At 40.5% G+C, this 25620-nt stretch overlaps 2 long non-coding RNA genes across 5 annotated transcripts in view; one reads left to right on the top strand and one right to left on the bottom strand.

The window, feature by feature from the left end:
- The window catches only part of LOC120398579, a 186357-nt gene that overhangs the window by 132717 nt on the left and 28020 nt on the right, over positions 1-25620 (bottom strand). The window lies entirely within an intron of this gene.
- The window catches only part of LOC120398580, a 61759-nt gene continuing 40334 nt past the window's right edge, over positions 4196-25620 (top strand). Inside the window, exons 1-2 of one of the 2 annotated variants that reach the window (XR_005594552.1) lie at positions 4196-4276; positions 4885-4913. This is a non-coding gene — a long non-coding RNA (uncharacterized LOC120398580). The remainder of the gene's footprint in view (positions 4277-4884; positions 4914-25620) is intronic. The other variant, XR_005594551.1, reaches the window with a different exon arrangement.

The following is a 25620-nucleotide window of genomic DNA, read 5'->3' as shown; positions in this document are numbered from 1 at the left end:
CAGGTGAAAAATTTCAGTAGAGGATATGTGGCAAGTTTTGTGGTCTGCAGAGAAAGTGACAAATTATTTTGCCTTGGATCCCACTCAACATCTATCCGGGTTTGATTTACCATGAAGGCAATGAAGCCTACTGAACTGGTTTCATACTGAACATGAAGTTAGTGCTGCAGCAGATTTTGGTGGCATTTTAGAGACAGTCCACTATGTCAGTGTGGACAACAACAAATCGTGACACATATTGTTGAGGCCTTCAAAATAACTCAGCTTCCTGGAGGTCTTTGTGTCTTGAACGTCATTGCTAAGAACACTGTGGCTTGGCTTGACCAGATTACACATGCCAAATAAATATTTTATTAGTTATATTATTTATATAGACATACTTGAACCAAGTCCTGCTTCTCAACATGCACAAGTGGAACTTAACTCTGCTATGAAGAGTCAAAAATCAGATCCCACTTGGATGTGAATTTTTCAAGTAGATTCCCACATATAGTTATTTATTAAATTAGAAAATGGGTTGTAGTATTTCAAGAGTGTTGACTAGTGAAGCTTAAAATCTTGAATGCTGCCATGTATTATGCTGCATACATCCAAATATACAGTACTCATACAGTTTTCTGGTATTCCATAATAAAACACTGTGCTTTTGGAGGAGCTTAAAAAAAATCACATTGCAAAAATATATAACCAGTGCAGTGACATTGAAGGCTATCACCCAACTTCAAAGACAAGTCTGACTGGAGGTTATATTTGATTGTACAGTCAGGAAGAACAGATATGGTAAAATAAACAAGCCTTGTCACATTAAATTTTCTACAAATAAATCACAATATTGAGGCTTGTCGTTCCTTTTCTCTGACCCAGAAAAAGGTTTATTGAGAGAGCTGGTCATCACAGCAAATGTCAAGTTAAACATTAAACATTTTGTTTTGGGGGAGGGGAACTGCATAATTCCAAGATGGATTTTCCATACCCACAGCAGCCAATTTTGCTGTTAATGGCATCCTCTCTATATCAGTGTTGTGGTGGAAAGTGCGAGTGTGCTGGACATGATTTCAGCCAATAAGCTTAGCAAATGTTCTGTGTTTCTGATAAAAGGGAGCTTGAAAGCACCACTCATTTTTTACTTACAAAATATTAGGTGTGCTCCTGGAAGGTCACTCAGATATCTCTGCTCTAAGTTGTCAGATGTGAGTTTCACAGTGACATACTAAAACCTTGCCCTCTCTTTTCAAGAAATGTTCTGCAGTACAACCTTGATTTTGCTTGCTGCATGTTCATTATATTAACTGATTTCACTGTAAAAACATTGGCAATTTCTTCTAAGATGACTGCATTTCAGATGGCATCTTATTTTAAATGTATCATAATGGGCCTGATTCTGCTGTCACCTGCACCAGCATAAAACCAATATAAGTGAGAGAAGAATCTGGCCCACTATAATGCATTGTCACTGCTTGAGCTTAAATATTATTTCCAAGACATGAAGATCATTACATCTCATGACCCATGTTAATGTATTGAAGACTCCTGATCATACACAAAGTAAGAAACATCTTTATACATTACTTCCATCAGTCCCAGCCTGAACAGGGGAGAACATCTTCCTCTTCCACTTACCCACTATTCTAGTTAAAAAAAATATCAAGGAATGATGTAGGGAGAAAAAAAAACCTATATCTATGACTGGACAGCAAGAAAGTGGGGCAGAGAAAGAAGGTACAAAAAGAGTCACTCATCTAGGAAGGAAGAAGGACAGAGGGCCCAACTCAGGGAACATAGTAGAGCAGGGTTTCTCATACAGGGGTTGCCGCTTGTGTAGGGAAAGCCCCTGGAAGGCCGGGCCGGTTTGTTTACCTGCTATGTCTGCAGGTCCAGCTGATCGCAGCTCCCACTGGCCACGGATAGCTGCTCTGGGCTCTGGGAAGTGGCGGCCAGTACATCCCTCGGCCCGTGCCACTTCCAGCAGCTCCCATTGGCCCAGAGCAGTGATCCGTGGCCAGTGGGAGCCGCGATCGGCCGGACCTGTGGACGGGGCAGGTAAACAAACCGGCCCGGCCCGCCAGGGGCTTTTCCTACATAAGCGCTGACCCCTGTTTGAGAAACCCTGTAGTAGAGCCAAGACCTAGAAGAGAACATGCACTGTAGCTGGATAGAAGCATGTGAACCAGTCAGAGCAGAGGTAGGGGTACTATCTGTGAAGTTAAGTTGGATTCAGTTCTTGGTTTTCCAATTCCTAGAGAGAATGTGGAATTATGGACTTGATAAACAGGGGTACATCTGTGTATGAGGTCATTCTCTAGCTCTCTGCAGAATCACAGGTTATCATTTACCTCTGCTTGTACAACATAACGTCAGAAGCAGCTGAATGCCTCTCTCCAGGTATGACTGAGACCACAAGGAAAGATGGAACATGAGCAGGTATGGGCAAAGGACACTTATAAAGTTTGCAAAGGATACCAAGCTGTGGGGTGAGGGGAGTTGCAAGTGCTTTGGAGGATAGGATTAAAATTCAAAATGATCTGGACAAACTGGAGAAATGGTCTGAAGTAAATAGGATGAAATTCAATAAGAACAAATGCAAAGTACTTCACTTAGGAAGGAACAATCAGTTGCACACATACAAAATGGGAAATGACTGCCTAGGAAGTAGTACTGAGGAAAGGGATCTGGGGGTCATAAAGGATCACAAGCTAAATATGAGTCAACAGTGTAACACTGTTGCAAAAAAAAAGCAAACATTATTCTGGGATGTATTAAGCAGGAATACTGTAAGGCCACATTTACACTTACCTGCTGGGTCGACGCGGCAAGTTCGACTGCTCGGAGTTCGAACTATCGCGTCTGATCTAGACGCGATAGTTAGAACTCTGGAAGCGATAGTTCGAACTCCGGTACTCCACCGCGGCAGGAGGAGTTGCCGGAGTCGACCTTGGAGCCGCGGAGTTCGCTTCCGCGGCGTCTGGACGGGTAAGTGAGTCGAACTAGGGTAGTTCGAATTCAGCTACGTTATTCACGTAGCTGAATTCGCGTACCCTAGTTCGACCCCCGACCTTAGTGTAGACCAGGGCTAAGCAAGACATGAGAAATAATTCTTCCACTCTACTCCATGCTGATAAGGCCTCAGCTGGAGTATTGTTTCCAGTTTTGGGTGCCACATTTCAGGAAAGATGTGGATAAATTGGAGAAAGTCCAAAGAGCAACAAAAATGATTAAAGGTCTAGAAAACATGACCTGTGAGAAAAGATTGAAAAAAAAAATGGGTTTGTTTAGTCTGGAGAAGAGAAGACTGAGAGGGGACATGATAACAGTTTTCAAGTACATAAAAGGTTGTTACAAAGAGGAGGGAGAAAAATTGTTATTCTTAACCTCTGAGGACAGGACAAGAAGCAATGGGATTAAATTGCAGCAAGGACGGTTTAGGTTGGACATTAGGGAAAAACTTCCTAACTGTCAGAGTGGTTAAGCACTGGAATAAATTGCCTAGGGAGGTTGTGGAATCTCCATCATTGGGGATTTTTAAGAGCAGGTTGGACAATCATCTGTCAGGGATGGTCTAGATAATACTGAGTCCTGCCTTGAGTATAGGGGACTGGACTAGATGACCTCTGAAGGTCCTTTCCAGTCCAATGATTGTTTGATAGGGGAGCTATGTTGGACAAATGTCACAATGATTTCAATGGGACTGTACCACAAATAAGGCATTCCCTCCCCGCCATGCATAAGGGTATCACAATCTGTTTTTTGTTGTTGTTTTGTTTGTTTTTTAAAGTTGTAGACACTGGTTTTGCTCTAAAGAACTGTGTCACCAGGCTGGGCTTTTCCCCAGCTTCAAAGGATGTATTGCCACACCCAGTGTATTGGGAGGAGGCTTATTTCTATAACACAGGTTAGCACACAAACAATAAAACAGTTTTAACTCATTCCTTGGCTTTAGGACCACCTCTTTCAGAGATCTCTTGCACTTCTACTCTTAGCAGCTTCTCAGTTTCAGTCAGCTCTGCTCTCTTCTGAGAGCAACAGCCCCAAGGCTGCTTTCCTGAGTCTGTAGCCCCTTCTTCCAGGGAGCCACAAAAGGCAATAATTCTGCTCAGCTGTAACTATGCCTCCCCAGACTGCAGCCTACCTCAATTCCTCCACTAGCAGCCCTTTATAGGCCCAGGTGTAGCCCCTCCTTCTTTAATTGGCTGGATTGGGTTTACCTGCTGTGCTCTAGGGGTACTGGGCTTAGTCTATCCACAGGAACTAGCTACCCTGTGACAAACTGCTACATGTGGTAAGTGGTAGATTTATTTCTTGGAGGTATTTTCCTCACTTGGACTAGTCAGGGTGAGAGAGATAAAATTCTAGACTTTATTTGTGAAGACTGGCACTGCAGAGCTCAATGATGGAACTTATAGGGCTATGCATATTTGGAGTTGTTGAAAACACTTGACATTTATCATTCTGTATATCTCTTTTCCTGTGTTTTATTTTTAGCTGTTTTGAGAATGCCTGTTTGCTTTTTGGTGATGGTTGAGGGAAAGATATTGAAGTTGACTTCTTCAGTCAGTAGGAAAAGCCTACCCTTGGTAACTCAGAAGCTACCATGTTCCACTCTTCCTAGCTGTGCTTTTACCATCTCCTTGGAAACTCTTAGCATGACAATGCTTTGTGTGTTCCTCTCAAGCATATCTGTATTAGCAGTCAACATGTCAAATGAGATGTAATGATTTGAAACTTCTAAGCACCTTTTCAGTCTGTGCAGAGTCTGATGTGGCTAGGATTTGAAGCAGTAATCCTTAAATCCAAATGGAAGTAATCTACTGAACCATAGGAACTAAAGGAACATTTCCAGAATGTAGCAGTATATTAAAATGTACTTTGTACATTTGTTTCCTGTAGGAGGAAGACTATTACAGTTCAGTGCTACAGTAAGTAATATGTTCATTCTGAATAGCACAATTGCAGTCCTATGGAAGTCTTAGAAGTCCTTTTCAGAAATGTTTTATTGTTGTCATTCACACCAGAATCACATTAAGAGCTGGGACTGTCAATATAGCTCTTCAGCAAAGATTCACCTTTTTCCTCATTTTATAAATATATTCATGGGACACCTTGGATGTCCCAGGATTGTGTCTATAGCATTTCTGCAGTACCAGAGAAGTTCTCATGATTACAAAAGAAACCCATTACAATTCCTTAGGTGTACCCAAGTAGCACGGTAGTCCATTTCACCAAGTACTCCTTTTGGCTAATGCATTTCTATGTGTGTTAATCCCACTGCTCTACCAGTAGATGTAATGGAGTAAAGGGATTTAGAAGGAAAAGAAACAACAATATTGTGAAAGAAAATAGTATCACTGTTGAAAGTCCACAATTTATATCTTCCTTGTTATAGAAAATAGGAGCAAGTTTATCTAATATTAATAAAACTTAAACAAATCACCTAATCTCTCTGCATTCCTGACCACAAAAATGAGGCTAATGATACTTATTTATGTTTCTAAAGTGTTTTGAGATCCACAGTGTAAAGCAGTGTTAGAATGGTATTATTATTATGTTAATAATTATTATTTATTATTCTAATCTATGGGGTTAGCAAACATTCTGTTCCAGAAGATATAGATAGATAACAAATACAGTTCAATGAAAAATCATTGTGCTGCTAACCCAGTAAGATTTTTCTCTATTTGAACATAAGTGGCCACTGAGCAAGAGCATTACAAGATGCTAAATTAGTGAACATATCTTGTGTTATGTACTGGTGGATTATTTTCCCAATAATGATGACAGTAATAACCATCTTTCATGAAAAGATATGTGCAACTATTCTAATAGCTAATGGTTCTACAGGTCACTAACACCACAAACAAGCTAATAACACAAGCAGAAAGTCTCTAGATGGCAATGATCTTATCTTCCACAAGCTAGGAGACCAGTTTTTATTTACTTATGCAGTTGGACATTTACAATGCACTGGTGAACACTCTAAGTACATGTACAGTCTAAGAACAGTAATTAAATAAAAGCAAGTACAAATTGGTTAAGTGCCAACAAAGGACTCTTCTATCAGCTCCAAAGTCCCATTAAACACACATCTCCCTTATGTATCCTGAAAGTTATCAGATTTGGATTCTAGCAGAGGAAGGATGAAAATGAATTCCTGAGCCAAGAACTCAGTTCCTGTTGCTTAGATCAAGAGATTACAAATTCAGGGACCCCAGTTGATCACTGTCTCCTCCTGGATTTCAACAGCAGTTGTGATCATTTAAGATTTATAGGTTAAAACCAACATTTTAAACTTCATTCAGAAATCAAGTGGATGCCAAAGCATATTGCACATCACAGGTGGATGCTTCTTATGGGAAACTGCTTAATAGGTGGGCAATTTCTGAAAGGTCTTAAGGTGCAGACTCATGTAGAACACATTTCAGGAATGCAAACTTAAGGTGACAGGTACAGCTGACTGTGGTGAATTCGGCATCTGAAGGAGGAGGAGGCGGCAACCATTTTGCCAAGCTCAGTTAATGTAAAGTATTTTTGGCAAATGTTGCTTCCTGAATATGTAGCAGTAGCTGGGTTTCCTAAGATCCCTACGTGGCAGAACTGTGTAATAAATGGTGAGTATTAACTCTCATGTGGGGGGTGCTGGTATAATCTCATCAGCTTCTTCAGGTTGCTTACCTTTCCCTGTAATCTTCGTCTTTGTCTTATCTGAGTTGAACCTCAAGGATCTAGCCTTCATCTACACCCCAGTCGCTCTCAGACAATAACCACACCAGACAGGTTGGCAGATATGGGGGGAGGGATAGCTCAGTGGTTTGAGCATTGGCCTGCTAAATTGAGCATTGTGAGTTCAATTCTTGAGGGGGCCATTTAGGGGTCTTGGGCAAAAATCTGTCTGGGGGTTGGTCCTGCTTTGAGCAGGGAGTTGGACTAGATGACCTCCTGAGGTCCCTTTGAACCCTGAGAATCTATGGAAATATAAAACTATAAATATACCAGCTCTGGTGGTGAACAGAAGGAGTGGTAGAATAGAACATCATGAAAGATCATATGTGAGAATCCGGAGTTGATTGAGAAATTGGTCAGTATACCCTCTGGATTCTCTTTAGGAAATAAAGGACTGGAAACATTTAGTATCATGGGTTGCTGAGTTGGGAGAAAGGAGAGAGAACCATTGGGAGTGGCTAGGTGAGAGTCACAGCTCTAGATCCCATTCTGGCCAAGTGGTATCTGGAAGAACCAGAATGTAGCAGGTAGGGAGAAAGCAATGTTCCTTACGCTGCTGAGAAGGCAGCAGTGGAAACCTGTGGAGATGCTGCTGAGCTGTGCTATTGTTGGGCAATGCTCTCTGTGGCTCAGTGTACAAACAGCAAGAGCCTCTTGACGATATGTCCTATGGCTGAGTCAAAACCAGGGATTAGTTTGTCTTTAGTTAATACAACCAGGAACTCAGCATTACCCCTCTCCCCCAAAACAGGATATTCCTGGTAAATCAGAATATATAGCCATATTATTCCTGCACGTGGCAGGAATGCATGTTGGAGGTTTATGTACCTTTTGAGAGTAATATTGACAGATGTCATCTGAATGCAGATTTTTTTTTATAAATTTACTGCACACTAAATAAGAAAAATCCTAACACTTGAAACATATAACTTGTGTATATTAGCAAGGTGAAACAAAAGATGAAAAGGTAAAAGAGCTAAAAAGTAAAACTTGTGAGTATGTAGCCCAAACAGATCCTTCAACAAAGTGCAGCATAGTTTGTAGTATTAATATGATATGTTTGAAGTTGCAATTGATAAAAGATCCAGGATTAACTTAAACTAAAGCAGCAGATGTATGCCGAGCTCCAGAAGTTAGTAAATCATAAATAGGAATCCTTATAAACCAGAGAGAACATGAAGATATATTTGGTGTGCATGCTACGAAAAACACCTCTTACAAAGACTGCATTTGAAAATAATTAGCAGAACCAGGAAAGTAAAAGCTTGGCTCTTGGAGATGTGACACTGGACAGCGTATGAACAAATTTCCTGTACATGGGCATGTGTCAAAATTCCAACAGAATAATTTTGCAATAATGTAAAAGTAAGGATTCACATGGAATAACATACATTGATGAAGTGAGTGCAGCTTTAAATGAATTATTTATTGGTAGTGTCCCATGTCAGTTCTGCAGAAAATAGAAATTGCAAAGTAACTATGGAATTGAATGTATGGGTTGTAACCATGAACTTGATACAGGAAATCAAGCCAAAGTATTACCAGAAAAGTCATAACACAGAATTGGTAATAAAAATATGATGATTTTACTTTAAAAAAAAAATAGCATCCACTGGACAGAGATTGTTTGCACAGTAAATGGCACAACAAGTATGGAAAATATATATATAAAGGCAATGTGAGGTCACTTGCTTTTGTGGAAGTTCAGTTTATATTAAATACTTTACTTTGTAAAAATTAAGCCTAATTAAATATACAATTAATGTCATATTGCCTAAAAGAAAACAAGGAATTAGAATAATTAAATTATATGTTTGAATTAATTGGTTGTACTAAAGACTCATGTCTCTCTTTAAAATTTGTTTAACATTGCATTTGTTTAAAGCCTGAAGTTCCTCTACCCAGCAAAATTCATCTTCACTGAGACTAGGTTTTACTGTAACTAAAACACATTATAACTAATTATGGCTGCTCATCGTTGTGATACCTGAAGATGGTTGGAAAAGCTTGAAATGTTTCGCCAGACACACACTGATTTTTATAAAATTTTTGATGGTAAGGTTTCTGAGGTTCAGAGCTCACTTCTGACAACAAAGAGAGAGAGAGAGATGACTTTTTTGATCTAAAAATGGACATTTCAACCTGATTCCAATTTGTAAAAATATTTGAAATGTTTTTGAGGTTTCAAAACTTTGAAAGTTGTTATGAAAGTTGTCATCATCTGGACAGCTCTAGTGGGAACCGAATCTCTTAAGGGACTTACTAGGGTGCCAGGTAGCTCATGACTCAGAGGCAAGTGCTGAAGACACTTTAGCTTCTAGATCCCATAGGTGCTAGCCAGGGAGGGTCCCAATAACCACATGTCTAATGTGAAGGAATATTTTACTAAGCAGGAAAGTGGAGGGTTATAAATGCCCTAGGTGTGTTTGGCTTAATCAGTTATATTTCAAAGTATTAACAATTATTAGCTTAGCCCCTAAAGGCAGTCCAATAGTGTGTTGGGGTCCTCAGCCACAGTGCCTAGGATTAGTTCCTCACCAGTCTAGTCTTCAGTTAAAAGCATGTTGGTAACTCAAAAGTTTTCTGTGGTGTCTCATGGAGAGACCTTCTTCACTGTACACCTGATGCTGTGGTAACATTTCTTGTTCAGCCCCTGATAGCAGGATGCCCCAACAGCAGTAGTAGTTTGGCTACAAGTCCCTGCCCGGCCCTGCATGCACCACCACATTCCTTATCTCTCTATAGTTATCCTTTACATGGACAGTAGCTCCTTCTTGTGGGTCCAAAAGCTGTTCAAAGAACACTGACCACCTCCAAAACTAGTCTCCTGTGTCAAGGACATTTCGTCCGCAATAGCATTATTCTGGCTCCTGTCCCTTTAAGAGCCTGAGCTAGTCACTGGCTCTGTGGCCCTAGAGTTTTGTTCAGGCCCCTGTCTCCTCAGCCTTCCAGCTGCAGGGCCCATCTCAGTCTCTGCTGTTTCACCACAAGTTCTGCACAGACCTCAATCTGTCTGCAATGCCTGCCTCCCCCCATAAAAAGAGTTTCTACTGGGTGAGAGTCTTGCATAGATTTTATGTCCCTTGTCTCTACTGGCTGGGTGAGAGGGGTGCACCCTTCTGTCCATCCGGGAGCATTTTAGATCAGTGGGAATGGGGGTTGAAAGGAATGGTAGTTTCTTCCTTAGCAAATTAATCTCACCATGTTGAATTTTAAAGTAAAAAAAGAAGCCAGTGAATTAAATGAGTGAGCACATCCAATGGTAATAATATGATAAGATAATAGCAACATAAGATGGTCAGGAATTTTTTTATGATTTTTTTTTTCCCATCGGAAAATGCCAACGCCAATGTGGTTCCTTCAGAAGTTCTTTAGTGACCTGAAAATCAAAAAGGAATCCTACAAAATGTGGAAATATGGACCAATTGCTGAGGAGGAGTACAAAATAATAGCACAAGGCTATAAACGCAAAACTGAAAGGCTAAGGAACAAAATGAGTTACACCTAGCAAGGGACGTAAAGGGCAAGAAGAAGAAGTTCTTTAAATACATGAGGAGAAAGTCTGCTTAGCAGGGAAGGAGAGCTACTAACTGATGACATCAAGAAGGCTTAGGTATTTAATGCCTATTTTGCTTCAGTCATCACTAAAATGGTTAATGGTGACCAGATATTCACAACAAGGGGGAAAGAACACAAGCCAAAATAGGGAGAGAACAATTAAAATATTGGATAAATAAGATGTATTCAAGCTGGCAGTGCCTGATGAAATTCATCTTAGGGCAGTCAGGGAACTAGCTAGAGCATTTTCGGAACTGTCAGCAATTATCTTTGAGAGCTTCGGGTGAGGTCCCAGAAGGGCAAGCATAGTGCCTGTCCTTAGAAAGAAGAACAAAGTGTGTGTGTGTGTGTGCACGCGCACACTGGGGGGCAAATTACAGACCAGTCAGCCTAACTTCGATTACTGGAACTAATTATTTAAAAAATCAGTTTGTAAGCACCTAGAGTATGATAGGGTTATACAGAATAGCCTGCATGGATTTGTCAAGAACAAATCATGCCAAACCAACCTAATTTCCTTCTTTGATAGAGTTCCTGGCCCGGTGGATAAGGGGGAAGCAGTAGGTGTAATATGTAAGGCCAAGATTTTGTCACAGATATTTTTAGTAAAAGTCATGGACAATAAAGAAAAAAATTATGGAAGCCCTGACCTATCTGTGACTTTTAGTAAAAATATCCACAGCAAAATGGGGATCTATGGGTCCCCACACTGCCTGCAGCAGGGCAGCTGCACAGGGGCTAGGAGTTCCAGGGCCCCCCACTGCAGGTTGGGAGTTGGAGCTCCAGGGTCCCCCATAGCCCACGGCTGTGAGGTGCAGGGCCCTCTGCCACCTGCAGCATCTGCGGGGTTCCTTTGCGGGGAACAGGAGCTGTGGCTTGCCCCCACTGCCCACAGCTCTGGGGGTCTGCGGGGGCTGGGAACTCAGGGGTTCCCCCACTGCCCATAGCTGTGGGGTACCCTCACCATGCATGGTAGCTTGGAGCTCTGGGGGCTGCCAGAGACAGCAGGGTAACCCCACAGCTCCCGGCCCCCATGAGTGGCAAGGGACTCTGCAGCTCCCCAGCACCACAGGCTGAAGTCATAGAGGTCACCGGAAGTCATGGATTCCATGACTTCTGTGACTAAATTATAGCATTAGTGATATGTCTTGATTTTAGTAAGGCTTTTGAAACAGTTGTACATGTCATTCTCATAACGAAACTAGGGAATTGTTATCTAGATGAAATTACTATAAGGTGGGTGCAAAACTGGTTGAAAGACTCAAAAGATAGTTTATCAGTGGTTCACTGACAAACTGGGAGGGCATATCTGGTGGGGGCACCACAGGGGTTAGTCCCACGTCCAATACTAATCAATACTTCCATTAATGACTTGGATAATGGAATGGAGAGCATGGTTATAAAACTTGCAGATGGGAGGAGTTACAGGCATTTTGGAGTTCAGAATTAGAATTCTAAAAGACCTTGACAAACTGGAGAATTGGTATGAAATAAACAAGATGAAATTAAGTAAAGACAAGTGCAAAGTATTACAGGAAAAATGAAATGTGCATCGACAAAATGAGGTGGTGGTACTGCTGAAAAGTATCTAGTTGTTATAATGGACTACAAACTGAATATGATCCAACAATGTGATGCAATATGGAAAAGGCTAATATCACAAGGGATGTACTAACAAGAGTGTTGTATGTAAGACACAGGAGCAGGGCCGGTGCAACCATTTAGACAACCTAGGTGGTCGCCTAGGGTGCTGGCATTTGGGGGGCGCCATTTTCTTCGGCAGCGACTGTGGTGGCCGGATGTTCGGCTGCCCCAGTTGCCACCAGCATTTAGGTGGAGGGAGCTGGGGCAGGGGAGCATGGGGAGGGCTGCCTGCAGCAAGTAAGGGGGGGAGCAGCACGCAGGGGAACTCCCCGCCCCAGCTCACCCCTGCCCTGCCTCCTCCCCAAGCATGCCATGGCCGCTTCACTTCTCCTGCCTCCCAGGCTTGCGGTGCCTAAGCTGATTGGTGCCGCAAGCCTGGGAGCGGGAGAAGTGAAGCAGCCACGGGATGCTCGTGCTCATGGGCGGAGCAGGGGTGAGCTGGGGCGGGGGGGTGCCTCAGGGCGGAGGGTGGGGAGCTGCCACAAGGGGGGCGCCTCAGGGCGGAGGGTGGGGAGCTGCCGTGGGGGTGGGGCTCATGGCGGGGGCGCGGGGTGGGGATGGCGCAAGGTGGAAGTTTCGCCTAGGGAGCGAAACATCCTTGCACCGGCCCTGCACAGGAGGTAACTGTCCCACTCTATTTGGCACTAGTGAGACCTCAGCTACAGTACTATGTCCAGTTCTGGGTGCCACATTTTAGGAAAAATGTGAATAAACTTGAAAGAGTCCAGAGGAGAACAACAAAAATGATAAAAGTTTTAGAAAAACTGACTTATTAAAAGATTTTTTTAAAGGGCATGTTTAGTCTTGAAATGAGAAGACTGAGGGTGAACCTGATAAGTGTCCTCAAATATAAAGAGGACAGTGATCAATTGTTCACCATGTCTGCTGAAGAAAGGACAAGAAATGATGGACTTAATCTGCAGCAAAGGAGATTTAGTTTAGATATTAGGAAAAAAACATTTTTCTAATTAAAAGGGTAGTTAAGCTCTGAAATAGGCTTGCAAGGGAGGTTGTGGAATCCCCATCATTAGATTTTTTCAGGAACAGATTAGACAAACCCAGTAATGGTCTAGGGTTACTTGATCCTGCCTCAGTACCAGGGCTGGACTTGATGACCATCCCAACATAGCTATGATTCTATGAAACAGAATGTTTTATTGGCATGATCTGATTTTCATTTATTTATTTATTGGGGAAAAAATGAGGTGTTTTTTTTTGTTTGTTTGTTTTTGGTCATCAATTGTGTTGGGACATTTTTTTAAATCTCAAATATTCTCACGGGATGGGAAGACAGTTTCCTGGCCAGCTCTATTATTAAGTTTAAAATAACCGAACAACTCTCTGAGACCATGGCTATATCCAAAGAAACATAAAAACCATAACAGCAGAGCACATTCAGCTGTTAGCTGTAGGAGAAATAAGTAGCAGTGTGATTGGAATTAACTTCTTCTCTACTTTCGGAGCATTCAAAGGATTTTAGCAAATACAGCTGCATAAAAGAAGTTTGAAATACAGTCCATTTGCCTGGCTGTTGGACAGAATATATTTTTCCCCTTAAGTTATCTTTTGGTGAGCCTGTCTAGAGAATTGTGGGGTCCTGGTATATCATAGTAGCTGTGACCCCACTCCCTCCCATTTCACTTTATTTACACACATTAAAGATATTTTGGGGACCCCTTTGATCTCTGGGGTCCAGTACAATTGTACCTTCTACATGCCCCACCCTTGTCAGCCCTGGCCTTTCATATATCTAGTGCACCAGAATCAGGGCCAACTCCAGGCACCATCTTACCAAGCAGGTGCTTGGGGCAGCAACTCCGGAGCGGGGCGGCACTTTAAGGTATTCGGCGGCAATTCGGCGGAGGGTCCCTCACTGCCGCTCGGAGCGAAGGATCTCCCGCTGAATTGCCGCAGATCGCGGCTTGTTTTTTTTTTTTTTTGGTTGCTTGGGGTGGCAAAACCCCTGGAGCCGGCCCTGACCAGAATTGTCCACAATATAGAAGCTGAGCTTTTGAAGAAACAAGATAATGTTACTTAAACTGATGATGTCTTTTTTTTTGTTGACTGAACCCTCCACAAAAACATAGGACTGGAAGGAACCTCCTGGGTCCATCTAACCCTATATTAACATACCATTAGTCTGAGAACATTGAGTACTTAAAATGTAATATAAGAAAATGTCACACACATACACTGGAGGTAAAATATTTATTACATATATTAACCAAAAAGGCATGAAACAGGATGACACTAAAATGGAGGCTATGGTAAATATCCCACAACCTCATAGTAAACAAGAATTACATAGATTTCTAGGAATGATTCTTTCCAGATGTGTGCCACAAATGTCCTCACTGAGAGAAATGGTGTCATCCTACAGGGTGCTGAATGACTCTTAGTACAGATGAGACCCTTTTATCAAAAAACTTTGATAATTGATTGCATTTCTCCTTGCCTTCAATGGGAGTGGAGCGTACTCAGCACCTTCTGGGAGGTGCTCAGAATCTTGCAGGACTGGGTCATCTTTTTTTTTTTTACCAAAACAAACTTTAAAAGCAGAAGAGAGAGAATAACAGCAAACGTGTGATACACATTGTCATTATGCTACTAGAGTTTCCCTGTAATGGAGTCTGCCTTCCAACCCACTCATGTTTTGAAACAGGAATGTGACATGCATGACCAGATCTCAAGAGTGGAACACATGCTGCTGAAGTTTCTAGAACACAAGCTACCCATAGGCAGCCAGTTTGGAGGTGGTGACAGAAGGAGAGGGAGAGGTGTGTACTAGCTTCATTGCATAAATCTACACTGCATTTAAAAACCTGCAACTGGATCATGCCTGCTGCCTCAGGCTCATGGATCTTGAGAAGGGGATGTTTAATTGTGGTGTAGATGTTTTGGATTGGGCTGGAGCCCAGGCTCTAGGACCATGCGAGGTGGTTTATATGACAATTAAACAGTTCCTTAGCCCAAGCCCCGCAAACTCGAGTCATTTGGCATGAGCCAGCCACAGGTTCTTAATTGCAGTGTAGACATATGAACTGAGTCCCGGTCAGGTCAGTGCTTATGACTACTTCTGCCATTCCTATCACCCTCCTTCTGTGATCATTAGGAGAATCTCTGTGCTGCTCTGCTTCTGGAATGGAATATAAATTTTGAATTTGATGGAGTCATATACCTTACAAGTGACAAGTAAAAGATCAGGCAGTGGGTTCTTTTGCTCCTGGCAAAAGGCATATTTTATGTGTCATTGTTCACTTACCCACATTTTTCCTAATATATTGGGATGATTTCTACAGAAGCAATGGGAAACACTTTGAAACGCTTGAATTCACAATCTGGTGATGAAGGTTGTTTTCTGGTGCTCACAAATTCTTTGGTTTTGCTTTTCACTGTGCATAATAGAAATTATCCCTGAATAATGCCTAGGGGTTTTTATATTCCTGGCACAGGGTTTGTCCAGTCATTGCTTTAATACAAGGGGAAGCCTATTAATATTTCATTTGCTATCAAAAGATCAATTACTAATTACTAAAGATTATACTATCAACTGCCTTAATTTCTATATTGATTATATGAAAGGTACTTAATAAGAAATATAAATATATAGGTTACCTAAATAATAGCATTCACACTCCCCAAAATGCCAGTGATTCCCAATTGCTAGTTTGTAATAATTGCAAATATTAATCTACATTGCCAATGGAATCGCCACTATAATAAGATTTATTTTAGCTGTCTCAGAGAAGATGGAGTCAACGCAACAGTAAGCACAAATTCATTTCCAACTGTGATGTGTCAGAGGATTTTTATTTTTAGTTCTTCAGAATATATTAGCCCTTACTGACTGGTCTTTTCGGATGTACTATGTCTGAGATGTGCTGGATTAGAAATATCTAATACTTGAGAGGATTGGGAAAATGCCTAAATTCTTCCAAAAAGTTTGTTTTGTTTATTACACGCAGATTAAGGTTGCTCAGCCTAACTGGCACAATCTGTTTTCAAATACAGACTTCAAACCAAAACATTTAAAAACAATGTAATCTCAGGACATCACAGAACAAAAACTTTGATAATTGCATTTCTCCTTCCTTCTCCCCATGAAGACGAGACCTGCACATGAACTCACCCCATCAGCTTGAACTCAAGGGGAAAGGAGATAAAAATCCCTAACAATAAGAAATTATATTTCTATGCTACTTGGATTTTGGGAGAGCGAGATTTCTAAGCATAAGCAAGGTATCTGTAGCTGCTTAGCCTGAGTTAGCCCTAAAAGATGTATCTCTCTTTTTTTTTTTGGTTAATATTTAGTTAGTTTTCTTATAGGATTCACAAGCATTGTCTTTGGTATAAGCTCTAAAGTGCAACTGGCCTGTGGTAAGTAACTAGCCCCTTAGGACTGGAAGTAATCTGAATATTGTTTTGATTTTTGGTGTAAGGTACCATCTATCACAAAGGCAAGCTACCTGGGTGGCAAGATAGACTGGTGTACCCAAGGGGACTGTCTGTGACTCCATGTTAAGGCCATTATAGTGCTTGATGAGTTCACAGCTGATACTTGGCTGGCAAAATCCAAGTGTAGAATTCAAAACCAATTTGGGTTTTTTTCTCTGCTTCTTAACTGTCTTGCCCTGATGTTGGCACTTACATTCTTAAGCCAATGCAGGATTACTTGACAGTGGCCATATCTTCGTGTGTGTGTGTGTGTGTGTGTGTGTGCACGTGCATGCACAGTGTGCAATGAAGCCCATATCCTGATAGGGACCTCTGGGTGCTATTATTCTAATAATCTCTGCCCTTCCAGAGTACAGATTCCAATTATGATGGTGCTGTACCAGATCCTATGAAAAAATAGTGCCTGATGTTTGCACCAAGGAAAAGAGTGACCTGAACCTTCATAAACCAATCATCAGAGTAGGAATATGGATTGTGAGGGGTATGTACGAAGGGAAGTGTGCCATTGTGACCAAGGAATTGGAAAGACACAAAATAGATATATGTGGAATCTCAGAGCTGTGATGGAATGGTAAGGTCACTTCTGATGATTGATGGCTATGCAATGTACTACTCAGAATCAGAGAAAATGGAGTTCCATTTATCCTGTCCAAGGAGACACGAAAGTGTGTAGTTGGATACAACCCAATCAGCAATAAAAGCATTACAATTTGCCTTTGAGATAAGCCAATCAAAATGACAATCATACAGGACTATGCTTTTGTGATAGCAGTTGATGATGTCATGATTGAGTTCTATGAACAACGTGCAGAGACATTCATTAGAATACCAAGCAAAGGTATCACTCTTGTATCTGGGCACCTGAATGCTAAAGTGGGATGTGTAACAACTCAAAAAGAAGTAATGGGAAACAATAGTCTAGACTTACAAAATGAGAAAGGAAGTTTGTTCATTTGAATTCTGCAGCTCTAATCACGAGGTCAATACAAACACTAGTTTCACCCAACATCATAGGCATTTATACACATAAAAATGTATGTAATGATACAGCAGTGCTGGAGATTGAACATACAATAGACAAAGATTTTTGACCATCAACTGTTTGCTTCAAACAAAATTAAAACTTAAAAAAGAAGATGTATGGCAGGTCCACTATGCCTGGACTTCTCCAGAATCATTCAAGACTACAAGGTTTCTGTATAGAAGGTGTTTGAGGCATTGTCAGAGGCGAAAGAGGAGAACAACCCAAATTAATTATGGAATAAAAATGAAAACTATCATGCTCGAAGCCACCAAAGCACATATTCTGAACAGTCAGCATCAGACTGCAACATGGTAACTGAGAAGGTGTTTGAATTGTCAAAAAGAAAAAAAGATGCAGAATAAAAAAAAATGTCCTGGAGATCAAAGAACATAGGAAAGAATACAAGGAATTGAGCCCGCAGACTGATCCAGAGGAAGACTAGGCAAGTGAATACATAAGGGCAGAATGTGCAGAATTTGAGAATTACAAATACTGTAATAATACAACAGGAATGTCGATAGTGGTCAGACTTCTTATCAAAAAGTTTTCTGTGTAATCGAACATAATAAAATATCATGATTGCAGAATCCTCAGTGAAGGTGATGATATCAAATGCCGGTGGAGAGATTACTGTCCGCCTCATTAGAAACACTTACAATACAGAATGACAGAAAGGAGAGTACAGAATTGGAGCCATCAATCCTACAAGAGGAAGTGGTATGCGCTATTATGAAAATGAAGTCAGGAAAGCACCAGAGGTAGATAACATACCAGCAGAGTTGTTAAAAGCAATTGGTAACCACAGTATTGATCTCACATGGAAAATTTTGTAACAATGTATGGGTAACTAGAAATTGGCTGGATGGCTGGAGAAAGGGAATCTTTCTGCCCCAACAAAAGAAAGGAGACATAACAGAGTTTATTAACAATCATACCATCTCCCTGATATTGGACATAAGCAAAATTCTGCTTTACATTATTCAGGATCACATTAACTGAATGATAGAAGCATAACAAGCTGGTTGCAGAGAGGACAAGGCACAAGATTAAATTGCAAACATCTGTCACATCAGTGAAAAATGCAGGGATTATAATCACCCACTGATCATGTGTTTCATTGACTACTCAAAAGCATTTGACACCATCTGACATGACGTCTTTGGCAGATACTGGTAGACCTAGGGATTACAAAACACCCCACTGAACTCATTCAAGCCTCTACTATCAATGGTGTAAACAGCAGCAGACAACAGCGAGTGGTTATCCACTGGGCAGGGTGTAAAATAGATGCATTCTGTCACCAACTTTTTTCAACATGCTTCATAATAAATTTTGCATACAAGCCCTGAAAGGTTTTGACAAAGGGGAAGGAGCTAGGATTTCCACACTGATGACACAATGCTTTTAATAATAATAATTAATAACTACAATAACTGATGAAATGCAAAACATTTCTGGAATCTGTTTTAAAAAATAGTGAAGAATATGAACTATCCCTGAATGTGGTAAAAATTAAATGCATGCACGCTGACACAATTAACAAAAACAAAATGCAAGTGGACATCACAATTAAAGGTTGATTTGTAGAGGCGGTAGATAAATTTGATTATCTGGGCTCATACATAACCAATCAAGGGGGCAGTGCCATAGAAATCAGACAAGAACTAGAAATGGCTCACGCAACCGTGGCCTCCCTTATGAAGGTCTGAAAAAAAACTGTAGCACCTCAAAATGTACGAAGTTTCAATTAGGGAAAAGTTTTAATTTTGTCCATAGTGACTTATGGATGTGAACTGTGAAAAGTTCTGTGAAAAGTTTTCTGAGGACAGTTAATAATAATTAATGTTTATTATTATTTGCAAAAAAAAAAATTAGTCCACAACCTAATTTTCTGCCTAAAAACACTTCAAATGGAAAAGATTAAATCAGCTGTAATAAATATGTACAAGTGAAATACCCATCTCATAGAATATTTGATTGAGAACCACTTTGAGTACAGAAAGAGGGTTAATTTGATTAAATCCATGTAAAGCAGTTTGATTTTAACTTTCAATAAATAAACTCTCCACAGACCAAGAGCAAAAACCAAGAGCTAAAAGAGAGTAGTAAACCTAAACTCAGCTGTGATTGCTACACTAACAAATAATGTATCACTGTGTATTTCTATAGCAGTCACAGAATTTGAGAATAATGTTGAACAGCGGGATGCTTTACAGTGCATCCCAGAAAACTCCCTTATGAATCATTCAAATGGACAGATATAGGAAATAACAGTAAGAACGGTAATGAAAACAAAGAAAAGACTCCAGTTTGATTCTTTCCAAATGATTCTACTGTTACCTTAGTTTAGGTAAGGTGATTCATCTGTAAGAATTATAGCTCAGATAAAGATAAAACCTTCAGCCTGTATGTCAGAGATAACATAACAGAAAGGTAAAGATTCCATTAGCTGAACAAAACTTAACATCAGCTTCTAATGCAACACTATAAAAGTAGAGAAAACTTGTTCCTGATAGAATGATGTATTCTACAGAGGGCACATTATATAGAGGATCCAAGATATTAAATGAAATTTTTGCTACCTAAACACCAATGGTCAAAGCTATCGACTTGAGCCATACATTTTTTTTAAGTAAAATTCATAGCCTATTGTCCCACTGTCAGATGCATTCCTTCTGTGAATACAGTATTTTCTGTAGGAAGGCCTGTGTCTGAGGAAAACACTGATCAGAAATAAACCAACCACAATCTTGTTTGGTTTGTTGATACTAAGATGTGATCTGATGACAAAGTCACATCTAGTATTTCTGGTTCCTGATCATTTTAAATTAGCTAAAAGACCTCCCTCAGTCACAGTGCTCAGTATCTCCTGTGATATGGAGAGCTCCCTCACTTCCCACAGAAGTCAATGGGAGTTGATGCTACCCCTTAGGAGATGTTCTGCATCCTGCAGGATCAGATCCTACACTGGTGTTTTGCTTTAACAGGGCCCAATCCTACTTCCATCTAAATCAATGGCAGTTTTGTAAATGATTCCAAGAGGGATCGGACTTTTACGCTGAAGTACCCAACCGTCAAGCTCTTTCTTCTGCGAGTCGTTCTTGGTTGCTTCCTGATTTCTGCTCATTGGCTTAGAGGGCTTGTGCTTGTATCAGAGAGATTTGTTTGACATGCTTGCTTTTTCAGAAAATTGGATGTCAGTTCAATCAGCTAAAAGGCTGACTTTTCTGAAGTGAGCCCAAAAATGATGCTCAAATAACACTAAGAGCTAAGGGTAACATTCAGACGTGTCTCATATGGGTGTGGGAAATGCAAAACGGGGTGTAGGTCGACTCATTTTCTGCTCCTCCAATGGCAGGAGACTGATCTAGCCACTCAGGAATTGTTTAGCTAGGGTCCTGGCTAAAACACTCATCAGCACTTTGCAGCCCAGGGATCAGCTGGCTTGGGAGCATGCTGCTGTTGGCTGCAGATGCTATGGAGAGACATGCCATGCTTCTTTTGAAAGAAGGATTTGATACAATGGTGGAAATTGCCTTGTAAATGAGTGAGATGAAAGGCAGGGAACAGCCAGATTCAATGTCCTGCAAAGTATGTTCCCTGGGTCACCCTGAAATATCCTCCACTGATGTCTAGTTGACTGCTACTTTTCCATGCCCCTTGCAGCCACTCTACATCCTCACACTCAAAAAGGCAAAATTTGCCCTACATCTTTTAGAATGCATGCTTAAATTGTACATACAAACCCTACAGTCACACACACAAAACAAGTAATTGAAAACTGAACAATGGGAAATTGTAAATTGCACAGATGTTTCCCTGTCAGTACATACAATTGAGTTACCCTTAGCTGTCTGATTTAACTGTGCACAAGCACAGAAATAAGGCTGATAGCATGCCTTTAACTCATTCTAACAGGTGCAGGTATTTCAGAACACAAAAGGCCCCTGAAATTACGAGGCAGCACTGGGTAAACTAAGAAGGATTTTTCATTTTATCTTTGAATTTCCTTCCTTTGGTATGATTAAGTTAGACTCTTGGGAGTAAGTGTTCTACACAATGCATCAAGAATTAGATAAACAACTGCTGTTATAACTCAATGAGAACTGTGTAGCTCATCCCCTGTGTCCAAATTGAAAATATAAGCTGTAACAAGAACTAAAATGAAGCACTGATTCCAGGTAGCAGCTGCACAGCAAGGTTCCACAATTCTCCCATAATTTCAGTCTGATTCGGTCAGCGAAGATTCAACACAAGGCAAGGAGGATTTGGTCAACCCCACCTTCTCACTGGACTCTGATGGACAGACAAAGAACTAGTAGTTACTGCTCACCTAGCATATGTCCAGAAGACAAGAATCAATTTCAAATGCTGATCCCAGGCAGATGTGGCGCTCAAGACCCACCAAAGATTGACATAAAAATGGTCTTTTTTTTTTAAATCCTTTAAGTGGCATAGTTTTTAGACTATGTAAATTCCCAAAGCTCAGTGAATAACTTAATCATTATTATTGTTATATACCATAATATAGGTATTCCAGCAGTGCTTGCCACAATCAGGAATCAGAATCCTGTTGTGCTAGGCTCAGTATACATAAAATGAAAAGACAGTGCCTGAGCCAAAGAGCTTACAATTTGAGTTCTTGTGAGGCATTGCTGTCTGCTTTGTTAGGCCTTGACATGGAATGTCATCACAATCATAGCTTTTATTACATTTTCTTTTATTTTTAGTGCATGGGGCTGACATAGCTTATCACAGAAAATTGTTTAAATACATCAAAGAAGAGCTTTGAATATGTTTATTTATCAATTTCTAATAAATGTTTTGAAGCTGTTGCTGTATATCATATAAAAACATTGGAGCTAAACCTGCAAAGTAGGGAGCATTCTCAAATGCTCCTTGATGCTCAGCATCTGTTGGGTTCCGAGCCTTAGTCAGATGATATTTTAAACTGAGGACTGGAGAACCAGTTCAAGAAAAATAAAATCCAACAAAGACCTTGTCCAAAGTATGAACTGAACTGGAATTATTTTGAGAATTAGAAAAAAAATGCATATATATTTTTAAAAAACTTTTGTGAATGGCTGCACTTTCCTCACACCAGCTCCAGAGATGGCTAAGTCCTGCACAGCACTGAGTAATGTGTAGAGAGGTTTAGAGATGCTTGGTTACTCAGCACCAGGGATGGTACCCTCCAGTATGCAGTACCAGCAAGAGATTTTTAGCGGGTACCGGAAAGATTTGGGGCTAGGGGGAGGATTCACTCTGCTCCTTAAAGAAACAGAACAGGGCTAGGGATGACATTCATTCTTTATATGGCTTTATGTATGATACATATGCTAACAAACTTCAACAAAGGCTTTGTTGAAGTTTGTTAGCATATGTATTGTGTTGTTACATTGGTCAGGGGTCCTCAAGATGTGGGGCTGGGGGTTACAGAAGGTGTTTAAACAGTGTTTTGGATTCTGTTTCTCCCTATTGAGCTGAAATATCCATGACATCCATACTGCATCACATCAAGTTCAAATCATTAGAGGAATGCCTCTGCTTGCACTGAGCAGAGCATGTTTGGATCCTGACGTTCTGCAGCCTGATGGGAATCAGGTGGTGGTCCCAGTGTATCTAGAATTCTTCTTTGCAGCCAAATTAGTCTAACATGCATTTTGCAAACCGGAACAGCAAAACAAAGAAAACAAATGCCTCATTTTCCAACGTTGTGGGTCAGAACTATAAGTGAAGATGATAATGCCAGGCATGGATGGCCTTAAACCAGCCAACTGCCTCAGCAACCTGCCGAGAACTTTGCTGAAAAGATGTTCCTCATCTTAGCCATGGATCTAAGACTTTATCCCACATCTGTCCACCTTTATTCAAATGAAGCTCCTTCTGACCTGCTGCATTGTCAGTTTCATCCAGAACAATTCACAAACTTGAAACCTAATCGTGTAAACTCTTAATCATTTGATCAATCCCATTGAAGACAATGGGACCATTTGCATGACTATGGACCACTTTTGTGAGCTGGTAAGCGTTTCAGGAGTCTGTTCATATAAAGGAAGTTGAATCTCCCATTGAAATTCAATGCTTGGGTACAATACCATAAATGCAGTTTAGGATACAGTTCTACTTAAATTTTTTGTCTTTTAATAAGCCATACCTATGCTGAAATGGCTCCTCACCCCATTTCCATATTTCATATAAACAAACTGAAATACTACATATTTGGGGGTGGGAGTGAATAGTTAAGCATGTTGATGTTTGTATATGCAAAGGGGGGTATCTGAGGGACGGGGAGAGGGTGGAGGCCCTGAGGTGGGGAGGGGAGGAGTCACATGAGGAGATCATGTTCCCCCCCTCCCCCTTGTGTACCTCCCATGAGTGCAGTACCAGCAAGAAATGATTTCTACTTGCACCACTCAGCACAGAATCACCAGGAAATGTTCTCAGCAGGCTTCTAGCTACACCAAGGCTATCCCAAAATCTAGAGGGGTACTAAAGACCAAAATTGGTGCATCAGTACCTGAAGTTGGTATGACGTTAGAACCCAGATCCTTAAGTGAACTCGCATATTTAAACTAGGTGTATTTAAAGTAGCAGTCATATTGATCCATAAAAGTAATTACAGGTAAGCCCTGTAATAATCCTCTGAAAGTGTGTTAAATGGTGGCAGGACTTTGAAGTTCTGCAAAGCACAGTGAAGAACCCAACACAGTCAGTGTGGACAGACTGGGCCATAAGCAAACTTCAGTCTAGGCCACGTTGATAAAGGAAACCAGTATGGCTTCTTTCATAATGTGCATACATTTTGCATCAAAATTGACAATTACCATCTTTTAAGGTGCAATTTGTTTTCTTCGGTAACCACAGGCAGAGTGCATGTGCCCAGAATGTTCTGAAAGAAATATGTTGGTGTGCAACCAGGGGTATTAGTGACTGAACAACTCTTGTGCTGGTGAGCATGGGATACAGAGGACCCAAACTTATACATGACCCGCTAGTCTTCCAGCAATGTTGGCGATGCTGACATAAGTCACAAATCCACAAACATGCTAAGTATCAGGGGGTAGCCATGTTAGTCTCTATCCACAAAAACAACAAGGATACCAGTGGCACCTTAAAGACTAACAGATTTATTTGGGCATAAGCTTTCATGGGTAAAAAAACCTCACTTCTTCAGAAGTGAGTGTTTTTTACCCATGAAAGCTTATGCCCAAATAAATCTGTTAGTCCTTTTAAACATGCTAAGGAACATGGATGACAGTTACTCTAGCTTCTTGGATCAAAAGCCTGTAGGCACTGCACTCAGCATATTTGGCAGCTGCTTGACTTGCTCTATCCACTGCTTTGCTTCTGTTGTTACTATCAATCCCTAACACTTTGAGGTTAAAATGTTACTCGTTAGCACACAATTGTTCTCTTGCCCAATAATCTGCATTATTTATACGGAATATCCACTATCCTCAGGGGTCTGAGAATGTAGGGAGAAATGAAGGTCAAAAGAGTTCTGAAACCAGAATGGAAACAAAACAGAGTTCATACAATAACTAGCAATGAGTTCAGAGAGTATGAACACCAAAACAAATTAAGAACCTCCAGTACCATTAAAAGTGAAACCTGTCAATAACAACTTGAAGCACTTCATAATTAAAATATTTTCCAATATAGGTTATTATAATTCAGCTATTAATTCAGGATAATTAGACCTATTGTACCATAAATTTACTATAACTTATTCTGTTTTTCTCTTTGTTTTATATAGAGATGGATTCTAAAGTTACCATCCTAAAAAGTTATTCAAATTCAAGGCACTTATGTGCTCTGTAACTGACACTGTGAAAATGAAAGCATGTGTACTTTGTCCTACATTTTGATGTGATGTCTACAATAATAATAATTCTGTATCACTAACATGTTTTCTGGCCTTTTTACCCATTTTATCTGATTTGATGAAGCATTTTTTGAATTCATTTAAGGCTAATGTTGGGTGAGAATTAATGACCTTGATCATGTGAAACTTATTTGGACATACAGTTGAAGAGATATTTAAAGTTAATCTTGAATAATATTCTAAGGCAAGTTTTAGATGATATAAAATATCAGATGTCATAGCTAGCAAGCATGTTTCGTTTTTCCTTTACCATATAGGCAAACTAGAACTGAGTCAAATTACTTGCAAGAGAACAGAGTTCATTTCAAAATGAGGCAGTTTAAGAACACACAGGTGA

This window comes from Mauremys reevesii, linkage group 2 (genome assembly GCF_016161935.1).
Source record: "Mauremys reevesii isolate NIE-2019 linkage group 2, ASM1616193v1, whole genome shotgun sequence".
Classification (NCBI taxonomy): domain Eukaryota; kingdom Metazoa; phylum Chordata; order Testudines; family Geoemydidae; genus Mauremys; species Mauremys reevesii.
Note: the sequence above shows the minus strand (reverse complement) of the source record. Positions and strands in the feature narration are given on the sequence as shown.